Source organism: Aotus nancymaae, unplaced genomic scaffold (genome assembly GCF_030222135.1).
Source record: "Aotus nancymaae isolate 86718 unplaced genomic scaffold, 86718_ANA_hifiasm-v0.15.2.pri h1tg000058l, whole genome shotgun sequence".
Lineage (NCBI taxonomy): Eukaryota > Metazoa > Chordata > Mammalia > Primates > Aotidae > Aotus > Aotus nancymaae.
In genome coordinates, this window is record NW_026988472.1 from 43,876,692 (window position 1) to 43,890,670 (window position 13,979).

The following is a 13,979-nucleotide window of genomic DNA, read 5'->3' on the forward strand; positions in this document are numbered from 1 at the left end:
GCTGTGGGTAAGCAAGGCTAAGGCTAAATTCTTGATTGGAGCATTTATCCCAAGAGATAGGAGATATGGGTAAGTATTATAAGGTTTTTCAGTACTGAAGATTGGTTAAACCAACAATATCCCCAGGCATTCTTGCCTGCCTTTGCTATAGGTACCAGTAGATGAGTATGTAATTCATATTCACCTTCCCAGACTCCTTTGCACCTGGGGGAAAGGGCATGACACCTCCATGGAAATCTACTAGGGTCATTTTTGGGAACTCTGATTTCCTGATTAAACTATTAAACCATTAAAAGTAATGGCAAAAACGACAATTAGTTGTGCACCAAACTAATAATAAGTGTGCCCAGCAAATCCCTTTGCCATTTCTGTCTGTCTTTAAGGAAGATGTTATTCCTGGAATTGTGGCAGCCATCTTGGTTACGGGAGAAAGGCCCACGTTGGCCTTGGCTTGTTGGACTGCAGAACCTAAGCCAGGGAACACTTTCCTCCAGACCCTTGTTGATTTTTTGTCACTTGCAACTAAAAGCATTCCTGTGACTAACTCATAATGACAAATTATCGATATATCAGTTAGGATTATGTTTGCACATACACAAAATTCAAAACGACATTTGCTTAAACAGGATATACATTTATTGCACCCTTACACAGAGAAAAATCCAGCGATATGCATTCTAGACTAGAATCGCAGCAACCACAAAACACCAGGAACTCTGTTATTTGTGTCATTCTCAGTGCATGACTTCTATCCTCATTGGCCGTGATAGTTGCTAAAATTCTACCCGTCACGTCTTCACATTTACACTCCAAGTCAATAGCACACTTCCTAATTTTATTTTACTTATTTTATTTTTTGTGGAGACAGTCTCTCACTGGTCTTGAACTCTTGGCCTCAAGTGATCCTCCCACCTAGGCGTCCTAAAGTGCTGGGCTTACAGGTGTGAGCCATTACACCCAGCACCACTTCCTAACTTTAAAGGGGCTGCTCTTCAAATCTCACATCATACTTCCATTTACATATTACTGACCAGGACTTGTCATATATTTACACCTTGTTGTGAAGGAGGCTAGGTAGTGAATTATTATTTTTTTCTGGACTGCCATGTACTGCATATTCTGTGACAAAAAATCAGAACTGTGTGAAAAAGCTAGTAGGAGAGAATGTGTATTTGATATCTGTAGCTCTCTGAAAGCCTGCCATAATTAGGTTTACATTTCAGGAATATCATTCTGACTAGTGTGGAGAGTAGGTTGTAAGGAAGGAAGACTGGAGCCAGGCAGATCAACAGTGAGGCAGTGGAACACTCTAGGGCCAAGAATGGCAAACTACAAACTGTAAACTCAATCCATTCCACTGCCTGTTTTTGTAAATAAAATTTTATTGCAATACAGTCATGTCCATATAGTTGCATACTGTCCATGGCCACTTTTGCTATACAACAGCAGAGTTGAATTGTTGCAACAGAGACCATATGATCTGCAAAGTCTAAAATATTTACTATCTGGCCCTTTACAGAAAAACATTGCCAACTCCTGCTCTAGAGAAACAGCAAGTAGTGTTGGAGGAAACAGACACTTGCAGGACATCGAGGAGGTCGAAAGTGTAGGTGATTTGAGACTGTGGAGGATTAGAGGAACAGGGTGGAGCTGTGGCTGGAGTAGGCAGAGTATTTCTGAAATCCTCAGCAGTGTCCAGGTCACTGTCTAGCAAATCAGGTTTCCGTGAAAGGGTTCTTATGAGACTTGAGGTCGATCACTTATAGTTCATTAACCAAACCAAAAAAATTATTCAGGTTTTGAGCTCTTAGCTTTGATGAATAAAAATTGAAAGAGGACTAGTGTGCATTTTAAAGAGGAAGAAAATGGACACAGAAACATGGAATGTTTATGACGTGTAAGACACAGTGCTAGAAGTGCATTTATCATATCTATTTGTACTCAGTGACAATTCATTTTTTAATTTTGCTTTTTGATGTTGGCTAAAAAACATTTTTAAAGTATCAAAGAAAAAATTATACCACTAATGTTTCACAATTTGCTTTTGTTTTATATTTTTATTAAAATTTTAGTTATAAAAAAGTATAGTAGTATCATAAGCTTATTATACAATGGGATAAGACAGAAAAATTGGGGAAAAAAATCTGTCCTCTACCATTAGATACGATTGCTGTTAATTCACTGTATTTTCTTTTCCCCTTTTTCCTTTCTGGAAAGATTAAGCATTTTCTTTTAAATTATACTTTCTGACCGGGCGCAGTGGCTCATGTCTGTAATCCCAGCTCTTTGGGAGGCTGAGGCGGGTGGATCATGAGGTCAGGAGATCGAGACCAGCCTGGCCAACATGGTGAAACCCCGTCTCTACTAAAATACAAAAAATTAGCCAGGCGTAGTAGCACACACCTGTAGTCCCAGCTACTCAGGAGACTGAGGCAGGGGAATAGCTTGAACCTGGGAGGAGGAGGTTGCAGTGAGCCGAGATTGTGCCATTGCACTCCAGCCCGGTGTCAGAGCAAGACTCTGTCTTAAATACATACATACATACCAAGTAGTTATATGTATTACTTTCTTCACTTAAATTCTATCACATATTTTTTTCATTATGTGATCTTTGTTTGCATCATTTTGGGTATAAAACCATTCTAAAGATATCAGAGGTGCTTGGATTTTCACAGGTGTGTGTGCATTTCACAAGCCCGATGTTTTCCAATTCCAGAGGTAAATTCATAACAGCATGCTGATACCCCACCATCTACTCAAAGGACTTGTTGAGTCAAGAGGCTTTTCCCAGTACAACCGAACACTTACCTCGTTTGGGAACTGGAGATCTAATCTTTGTGTTGGAAGCAAAGCTCTTCCAAGAGAGTTACTGCTTTCATTCAGTGGCTATTTGTAGAATCTATTTCTAGATGCAAACTTGCCCTTTTATTCTCTCCTTGTGAGTGGCAGGAAGGGTTGCTGTACCAAACAAAACAACTTTTCTTTTCTCATCTGCCTTCCAGTGACATTTCTTTGGACTTCATCATAATCTAGAAGCCCTGCCTGTTTCTTCCACCCTGGGAATACTTTGGTAGCTAGCCCTAGTTTAGGGAATCCTTTTTTAATAGAAGGAAATTGAATTGGCCTAAAATTAGATTGCAGTGATGGTTGCAAAACTCTTTAATATATTGAAAATCACTCAACTGTAAACTTTAAATAGTGAATTTTATGGTATATGAATTATATCTCAATAAATGTCAAAAAAGAATTAAAAAAAAGAAAAATAGACAAGTTAGTAGTAGTATGATTTTTGTTTGTTTTGAGACAAGAGTCTCGCTCTGTCACCCAGGCTGGAGTGCAGTGGCACCATCTCTGCTCACCTCCTCTTCCTGGGTTCAAGTGATTCTCCTGCCTAAGTCTCCCAAGTAGTAGCTGGAACTACAGGCATGCGCCACCCTGCCCAGCTAATTTTTTCTTGTTTTGTATTTTGGTAGGGACAGGGCTTCACCATATTGGCCATGCTGGTCTTGAACTTCTAACCTCAGGTCATCTGCCCACCTCGGCCTCCCAAAGTGCTGGCCTCCCAAAGTGTTTAGCTCCACCTCAGCCTCCCAAAGTGTTTAGCTCCTTTAGATAAACCATAACTAAGCTGGGAGCCACCACTCCTGGTGACTTATCTAAAGGAGCTAAACAAGAAATTGACTGATTTCACAGATCCAGCGAAGCAAAATTCATTTAATTAGCACCAAAATGAAACACACTCACTTAATAAGCGTAATTGCCAGGAGAGAGTTTGGGTGGTATTTTCTGTTTCCAAGGACCATTCTATGTGGTAGTATGTAAACAGAAGCTGGGCGCGGCGGCTCACGCCTGTAATCCCAGCACTTTGGGAGGCTGAGGCGGGTGGATCACCTGAGGTCAGGAGTTCGAGACCAGCCTGGCCAACATGGTGAAACCTCGTCTATGAAAAAATAAATACTTACTTTAAAAAACGAAACCCCATCTCTACTAAAAATACAAAAATTAGCTGGGCGTGGTGATGGGTGCCTGTAATCCCAGCTACTCAGGAGGCTGATGCAGGAGAATCGCTTGAACCCAGGTGGTGGAGGTTTTAGTGAGCCAAGATTGCACCATTGCACTCCAGCCTAGGCAACAAGAGCAAAACTCCATCTCAAAAAAGAAAAAGAAAAAGTTCCTGTTCAGGTATTTTCTTATAAAGTTCTAAATGGTATCTCTCTCTTTTTTTTTCCTTGAGACAGGGTCTCACTTTGTTGCCCAGGTTGGAGTGCAGTAGCACAATCACAGCTCACTGCAGCTTCGACCTCCCTGAGCTCAGGTGATCCTCCCACCTCAGCCTCCCAAGTAGCTGGGACTACAGGCATGTGCCATCATGCCTGGTTAATTTTTTTGTATTTTTTGTAGAGACGGGGTTTTACCATGTTGCCCAGTCTGGTCTCAAACTCCTGGACTGCTTAAGCAATTCACCTGCCTCAACCTCCAGAAATGCTGGGCTTACAGGCATGAACCACCATGCTTAGCCAAGGTACCTCTTTTATATGTGCTCAGGAGAGCTTCAGAACGTTGAATAATTGATTTCTAGAATAAGTTCTCTTTTGTTCATGGGTTTTGAACATTAAACAAACTCAGTAATTCTCAATGGAGCATTAAACATCTGAATTCATTTTGCAAAGCTGAATGTCAAAGTGGCTTTTTAAAGTGAGAATAAACATAAAGCTATTTATTACCAGTGATCACACTAGCACTTCTAACAACTGGACTCAGCCAATTAGAGGTCAGGGCATACCCTGCATTTTTTACTGTGCTAGATTAATCCCGAACAGGATTAATCCCACCAGTGTGAAAGTGGACTAATCATTAATGTCTTCAAGATGATTCAGGTGTGTGTTGTGAGTCAATTAGTGTTCTAAGCTGTTTGCCCTATAGGAGATTTGCATTTTTGTGTATTTGATGAATGTTTATTGCATGCCTGTCTTCTTTCATGCTACATTTACAGGGTGTGTTTTGTTAGACTACGGTAAGCTGTTTTCCACAGAAATTTCTTAGAAATCTGTTTCTCTTGTTCTTCACCCATCACAAACAACCCACCCTCTAAATAGTGGACTTCATCAGCTGCCTCCTAGCGTGACACATCTATGCAAGTGAGAAGGAAAGGGTTAACAGCTGATCTTCAATCCAGCTTTTCTCACCCAGGGGGACACACCAGAGAGAAATGATCAGGTCACATGTCCTTGTGGATTTTCTAATTGGACTTCCTGATAGTATTTGCGAATGGGGAGTCCTTGTCTATAGAATGCTTTTGTCAAGATATACCAGGTTTGTCTGGGCTTATTTATGGTAAACATGCCTAGAATCTGTGAATTTCTGGGGCGTGGCCAGCTGGAAAATGTCATTTTTAGTGATCATGGTATAAAAGGAAGATGTTTCATGACAAAAATAGCTTCTTTTGTGGAAATAATGTCTCTCCCCTCCCCACCTTGTGACACTTAGGTATCTTCTATGTTAAATCTGGGCTAGGATCATTTCACCCTACAGCTGTGATTCCCTGAGAACAGAGAGCACATCTTACTCCTCTTTGTCACAATGTCCAGCACAGTACACAGCACCTAGAAAAGACTCAATCAATATTTAATTCATTTTAAAGAATATGTGTACATAACATAACCCACTTAAAAATGTCCATAAACTCCTTGGCTAGCAAAACCCACAAAAGATCATAACAGTTTCACTGGACATAGTGGCTCACGCCTGTAATCTCAGCACTTTGGGAGGCTGAGGTGGGTGGATCACGAGGTCAGGAGTTTGAGACCAGCCTGGCCAATGTGGTAAAACTCCATCTCTACTAAAAATGCAAAAATTAGCTGGGCGTGGTGGCATGCACTTGTAGTCTCAGCTACTCGAGAGGCTAAGGCAGGAGAATTGCTTGAACCCAGAAGGCGGAGGTTGCAGTGAGCTGAGATTGCACTCCAGCCTGGGTGTCAAGAGTGAGGCCTCCATCTCAAAAAAAAAAAAAAGATCATCGCAGTTTTTAACCACAACTGTTGCAGCCAAGAAAATGTTTAACAGACAAATAAAATGAGAAGGCACTTAGAAAAAAAAGACTTTTAGGTTGGGTGCAATGGCTCATGCCTGTAATCTTAGCATTTTTGGAGGCTGAAGTGGGAGGATCGCTTGAGCCCAGGAGTTTAAGACCAGCCTGGGCAACATGGCAAAACCCTATCTCTACCAAAAATACGAAAATTAGCTGGGCATGGTATCACACACCTGTAGTCCCAGCTACTTGGGAGGCTGAGGCGGGAGGATGGCTTGAGCCCAGAAGGTAAAGATTGCAATAAGCCAAGATCACTGTACTCCAGCCTGGGAGTGAGAGTGAGACAGACCCTGTCTCAAAAAAAGAGAGAGAAAAAAGACTTTTGAATAATAGGTAGGAGTCTTTTTGATGAATGTTTTTCAAACTTTTATGTGCACAGGAATCACTTGGGAACATGCGCATCTTGTGAACATGCAGATTCTGATTCATCTGGGATGAGTTCTGAGATATGTCTTTTCTAAAAGTTTTAAAGGCTCAAAGTGTGGTCTAGGCACTTCGGCATCAGTGTGACCTAGGTATTTGTTAGAAAGGCAGAATCTACAGCCCTATCCTAGCCCTTCTTAAATCAGACTCTGGCTCCTTTTTCAATGATTCCTTCGAAAACACTCTTGGCAAAGGTCCATGGACTTCTTATTGATCGTTCTCTAAGGTTACCTGGCCCTGCTTAAGAAGTGCTATTTCTTTGATGGCTCTATATCTCCATTATAATCAATTGGCTTTTCCAAGCTTATTGCTAAGGGGGCACAAGGCAGATTTCTATTCCTACTTTTTCTGAAACCATAGAAGTTTGGCCTTTCAGTCCCTTTGATTCAAGCATGTCAGCTTTGGGACTGCCTAGCAAACAGCCTAATACTATTATACATGCTGTTTACTGGAGGTCAGGAAAATACAATATTGACTAATGAGTCCCACAGGCAAGAAAAGGAACTCGGAAATTTCATCTATAATCAAGTCAAGAACATTATATTCAATAAGTAGCAGAAAAATGCGCCTGGGGTAAATACAATGTGTTTGAATATGGGAAGCTCAGAGTTACCTTTTTTTTCTGGACCCTTTCATAAAAATGTATATTGATTGTAAGCCATGAAATGAAAGGGTTAATGGGTACAATTAGCCAAAACTCAGTGCTACAAATGGAAATTCAAAGATGTAAGTGAAGAAGAAAATACTACTGGAATGAAGGTGAAGAACTCAGCAGAATTTCTGGTTTCAGAAAAACAGCAATATGGAAAAGAAGACTCAAAAAGGAAATGCCATTAACATACACCGAGAGGCAGGCTGAGGTGAGAATTATGTGCAGTTAAATCCAAGTCTGCCAGTACTCAGAAAATGCCATTAGCTTTAAGCAAGTATTATCCGCATACTTACATTTAGGATCTATAGCGAAGTCCTCTAAATGCATACAAACCTCATATTGCCCCTGAGGTCTACTTGGATTTGCCCCTAAGTTAATGAAACCCAAAGGCAGGTGTGTGTCCTGCAGGTAATAGCTGCCTAACTGCCAGGATCTTGCACCCCAAGCTGTGTGTGGGTTGGCTGAAGTCCTGCTGAGCATCGAACAGAGAGCAATAATGGCTGGTTGTCATGATGAGCTTCCATCCCAGTGAGTCTCAAAGATATTTCACATATTTAACCAATCCACAGAAAGATGACAGACAAAAATGAGTCCATATAGGGATAAGAATGAAGAGAGAGTCAGATATGTGTAATATGGCCCTGACTAAACTATGAATTGCTGTAGCAGGCAAAACAGGACACAGAAATGCAAGTCCACAGAGAGGTCTTCAAGATTACATGCAGCTTTTAGTTAAAATACACATGCTGTCACATCCAATTAATTTTACAAATGGAATTAAGAAAATGAGAATACAATGATCTTTCCTGGGATTTAGCAGTAAATCTCCTCTCCTTTATTTACAAGTGTTGTGGAATTTTAACTTTGACCATCGCCTTCAGCTCTGATTTACATTTCTGTTGCAGGTTGGGCTTACGGGCACACAGGGACCCTTCAACTCTGTGTTAAAACCCCCAACACAATGTTCTCCAAAATGTATTCTCAGGATATGTAGTCCCAAAACACAGTGCTTGAAAAGAGGATTCCATGGTTTTATAAATTTGGGAAATGCATAATATTCTCAGAGATTTGTTATGCACATTAGTACACTAAAGATTCTGAGAAATTCTATGGGGGGAAACCTTAATTTTGTTTAATGCAACGTTTCTCAAAATTATGTGGCAAGGGAAAGTTTTTGGCCCAGTGTAAACTATGGAATTAGTGTACTAAGGGACCTACTTGAGAAAATGCAGGCCTACAGAGTTAGAAAACAGTGCCCGAAAAACTGCTCTAGCATGATATTAATGGGGCATAGTTGTCTCTGCTGTGATGTGAGTAGGAAGTAAAAAAAGCCAAGGGAAGCTCCCTGTTCATTAAACATTTGGATGAGTCCAAACACTATTCTGCTGTAGTGAGTCCATGACAGAAGATATGTTTTTGCAAGTCTTGGAGTGACAATGGCTCTACTAACCTATAATTCCCATTAGAGCTGCAGACCAGCTATTCTAGCTTCTTTGAGAACAGCCACTGTCTCTTATGCTTGCTTTTCCCCCTCCAGAACCAAGTAATATGCTTTGCCTAAAAATGTGCTTGATGAATGTCAGTTGATTGATGTACATGAGGGAAAAAGCTAGAAATGAGGGGGAAAAAAAGGCTAGTCTAGAACTTAAAAATAGGCCCAGCTACTTGGGAGGCTGAGGCAGGAGAATTGCTTGAACCGGGAGGCAGAGGTTGCAGTGAGCCAAGATGGCGCCACTGCACTCTAGCCTGGTGACAGAACATGACTCTGTCTCAAAAAAAAGGCTATTTAAAAAATTTTAGGAATATTTTCATCAGCTAGGCTCCACCCATGTGGCAAGTACTATATTGTGCCATGTGTTGGGGACTAGATGGTGAATACTTCATGGAGTTTACGGTCTAATGGGAAGTAAGGCATTAATAAAAATTGTACACGTTTTTAAATCCAAGCTGTAATGAGTGTTATGAAGAAAACATGGTGGTACATGGAAGCATCCAATAAGGGGACATGACTACCTACATTTTTGGGGTGAGGGATTCATTCTCTGAGCAAACGATGAGCTCAGAGCAATCACGAAGGGGTAAAAGTGGAAGGCGCAGATGCAGAATTCAAAGCAAAGAATGGGATTGAACAAGGAAGAGGGAGCAAGGGGAATGAGGCCAGAAAGCAGGCAAGGGTCAGTCATTCAGGGCTTTGTGGGACAATTTAGGAAGTTTAATCATTGTTTAAAAGCCACGAAAGCCACTTGAAGCTTTTAATCAGGGGTGTGATATGAGCAGGTGTTCAGTTTCAATAGGCCCTGAATATCCCTGAATATTCCTGAATCAGTGTGGAGAAAGGATTGTAGAAGATGCCCAGAGACCACTTGAGATTGTTGCAGGAGTCCAAGTGATAGAGCTGCGGACTGAAGTGAGGGTGGCAACGAAGAGGGAGAATTGCAAAGGGATGGGCTCTGTGGTGTCAAGGATGGAGTTCAGTTTCTAGCTGGTGTAAATAGATGGAGGTCCCTTTATTAGATGCTCTCATGACACCACCATGTTTTCTTTATAACACTCATTACAGCTTATATTTTAAAATTTGTACAATTTTTGTTAATGCCTCACTCCCCATTAGACGATAAACTCCATGAAGTATTCACCATCTAGTCCCCAGCGCATAGCATAATACAGTACTTGGCTCCTGGGTGGAGCCTAGCCTAGCCTACCATCCATTGAGATGGGGATGGAAGATAAGGTTATATGTTCGTTTTGACATTTTGTGATGGATGCCTGGATATGTTGAGCTGATACTGGGTACATGTGTCTAGACTTAAAACAGGAAGTCTGGGTTAGAAATATACAAGGGTTACTGGCTTATTGATGGTCATTGCAGCCATGGGTATGGAGGAGTTAACCTAAAGGGGAGCGAGGAGAGTCCAGTTCTGACTTTAACATCTTAAAGACTTGGCGAATGAAGATGAGCTGGTAAAGGAAACTGAGGAGTGTCACTGGGAGAAAAAGCAGCAGTTTGTTCTCTCACAAACCTAGTGGTTGATATAGTCAAATGCTGGTGCAAGAACTCACTTGAAATTCAAGTCGAAGCAAGTCCATTGGAAGAAGCAGCAAGGAGGTCGTTGCTGGGCCGTACAAGTACACTGTACTGTTTTGCCAGAGTGATGGGCGTAAACGTTAGAATGGAGTGAGACGACAAGGAGAGGGATGCAAGTGGAAATGTCCTGAGGGCCCTTTTTAGAGGTTTGTCTAAGAGGAAGATCAGATTTCAGCTCAGATTTTGGCCCTGACTATGTGAGCAACCTCATATATCTGACCCTTAACTCAGAATTAAGAAGGTCTATTCCACTCCACACATGTAGAATAGTAAATATGAATGTTTTTCTTTCATTCATTCTCAATTCTCTTGTGCTTCTTAAAGCAAGAGAATCTTGCTGATAGTGATTCTAGTTTTAAAGACATAGTACATATATTTATTAGACTATATGACCCCCTCCTCTTGCCAAAATAATAAAAATTAAACCAAATTCTTTACTTGGTGTTAAAAATGAAGGTTTAATTCACCAAGATATGCGTTATTATGGCCATCTGTGTTGTGGCACCTTCCTAATGATTTTTAAAGAACAATTCTAACTATGCTCAATTCTACCCTGAGCAGTGACTTTAGAATATAGCTCCTCTGTAAGATGTCCGCCTTTAATGACTAAGTTCTTAAGCAGTTTAAGAAATCCCAGAGCAGTAAATACTGGATTTGCAAGGAAGCTTTGCTTTTTACGTCGATTTCCTTTCACTAACCCTTTTTAGTAACTTACCAGTTCAGTCACATTTTAAAAAATTAAATTCCACTAGACTGTGCAAACTATTGTTATTGTTTCTAAAAATAATTTCCTTCCTCTCCACCCCCACTAAAAGGAAGTAGCTGGAGTCACAGAATTTAGAATATTGGAAAAGTACCCAAAACACATTTTTGACATTTAGTTTACGACTGATTACAGTTGTTTGGTATTTGACTCAAGTTATTCAATCATATTTGCATGGGTGGTGGGTGGTGAAGGCAGTTCAGGGCAAATTTTGTAAGTTCTACTGAACGAATCGGTATGATATAATATTAGAGTGAAAACTTGATAAAGAAAAAAATAAATGTGTACTGGATTGAGAAACAAGTGATTCACTTCTTGTTTTGTTATAGTCTCAGATTCAGCAAGGAAAGGCTCAGGCATAGTATTAGGAGTTTTGGAAGTTTCTTGCATTCAGAAACTTATTAAGAATACACAGATATGTACATGGTTTCCAAAATGAACCAGGAGATCAGTGAGGTTTTTAAACACATATACATGTATACATATCTCCGGAACAACCTGAAAATATGCAGAGGACTTTCTGGAATAATAGAATTCAAGGCACTAGAATTTAATTCAAAGTAAATTGGACAGTATAAATGTTGGGTATCATGATGCAGGCTTCTGTAAGACTTGTTTCTTTTTATTCTTTTTTACAGTTTTAACTTTTTTATTTAGTTACATCCACAGAGCATATTTATGTCTAAGAAAACTAACTCAAATTAACTGAAGCAAATGGATTATTCTGAAAGAAAAGGGAAAGTTAAAAAAGCTAATTGCTTTCACTAGAGCTTCATTTACAAAAGAACACAATTACTGGAAATACCCTTTGTCCTTGCAAATTAACTCATTGTAAGAATCTTTCTTGAGTGCTTTTTATGGTTGAATAAATGTTTCAAATAGTGGTGACAGACTTTCCCCTAACAATTTACTTATAAAAGTTTGAATACTTGTGTGAACTGAAGCTGCGAGACTAGAGAAAGCCAGCTAAGATAGCCATTTGGTGCCCAACACAGAAGTTCTAGTCTGTTTCCTTGCAGGTGTGGAACATCTGTGAGTTCAAAGCCGTCCATCAGACTGCTTAAGGTTGAGTTCAGTTTTTCGACCCTCTGTTTCCTGGGGGACCGAATTGAATGAGTTTGCAGGTCCCACGCAACACATACCCAGCATCTCTCCTTGAGTCCAGGGGTGGGGTGTTGCGTGTAAATGTGATAGGGTATCACTCCCATGATTAAGAAGGATTTTGCAGATATAATTAAGGTTCTGAATTCTGAATGAACTACCTTAGAGTTAATCCCAAGGGATACTGTCCTGGGTGGGCTTGACTTAATTGGGTGAGCCCTTAAAAGGAACTGGTCCCTTTCTGAAGGAAAGGAGATAGTAACATGGAGATAGCAACAGCCATGCTGTAAACTGCCTATAGGGGTGGGGAGCTACAAAGACCTGGGAGGGGCCTGGAGGAGCTGAGAGTAGTCCCTTTTGCCAGCAAATTAATAGCTTCAGTCCTATAGCCACAAGGAAATGAATTGTGCCAACAACTTGAAGACACTTGAAAGTGACCCTTTACCTAGTAGAGCCTCCAGGGAGGATGCAGTCAGCTGACATCTTGATTTCAGGCTACCGAGCCCCTGAGCAGAGAACCCAGCCATGCTGTACCGGTGCACCCACAGAAACTATGAGATAATAATAAATTTGTGCTGTTTTAAGCTGCTAAGCTTGTGGAAATTTGTTATAGGGCAATAGAAAACTAACATATGTGCTCTGATTTTATTAAATACAAGACCTGTTCAGGCCATTAGACTATGGCTCCCAAGCCAACTGGTGGCAACACACCCCTATATGCCCTTCTACAGAGTTGAATAAACCTCCTTGAAGGTTGATGCTGCACATCAAACCACTCCACAAAGCAAATATATGTTAACCCATATGTTTAAAACCTTTTTGAAAATAAGGTCTGTGATATGGTTTGAATTTGCATCCCCACCCAAATCTCATGTCAAATTGGGGAATGTTGGAGGAGGAGCCTGGTGGGAGATGACTGGATCATGGGGGTGGATTTCGCCCTTGCTGTTCTCATGATAGTGAGTTCTCATGAGATCTGGCTTTTTAAAAGTGAGTAGCACCTCCGCCTTCTCTGTCTTCCTCCTGCATCGGCCATGTAAGACATACCTGCTCTCCCTTTGTCTTCTGCCATGATTATAAGTTTCCTGAGGCTTCCCCAGCCATGCTTCCTGTACAGCTTGCAGAACCGTGAGCCAATTAAACCTTCCTTTATAAATTACCCAATCTTAGGTAGTTCTCTATAGCAATGTGAGACTAGACTAATACATCGCTTAGAATACCAAGAAACTTCCAGGGTCCTGAGTGGCTGTTCTACTTTGTCACCTCTGCTTCCTTCTCAAGTATTTTATCTTCATCCTCTTTTCTTCTCATACTGTTGGTGAAAGTAAAGCTCTCAGACCTATCTGTTCAACATTGTAACTGACTACTCAAACGTGGCAGCTCTGGGTGGTTATGACAGCATTGGACTTGGGAGATTCAACTCTTTGTTCTGACACCAACTAGTCATGTTACTTTGGGAAAAAATTACTTCCTGGACTCTTGGTTTCCTTATCTACAAAAGATAAGTAAGATGTTATGATGTATTCCACTCATGACTGAAAAATGATTTGGTATCTGACTCAAGCTGCTCAACCATATTTGCATTTATGAAAAGTATGTTTTGTCTTGAGACTGCTCAAGATAAAAAAGCGTAGGAAAGCCGGGCGCGGTGGCTCACGCCTGTAATCCCAGCATTTTGGGAGGCCGAGGCGGATGGATCACGAGGTCAAGAGATCGAGACCATCCTGGTCAACAAGGTGAAACCCCGTCTCTACTAAAAATACAAAAATTAGCTGGGCATGGTGGCGCGTGCCTGTAGTCCCAGCTACTCAGGAGGCGGAGGCAGGAGAATTGCCTGAACCCAGGAGGCGGAGGTTGTGGTGAGCCG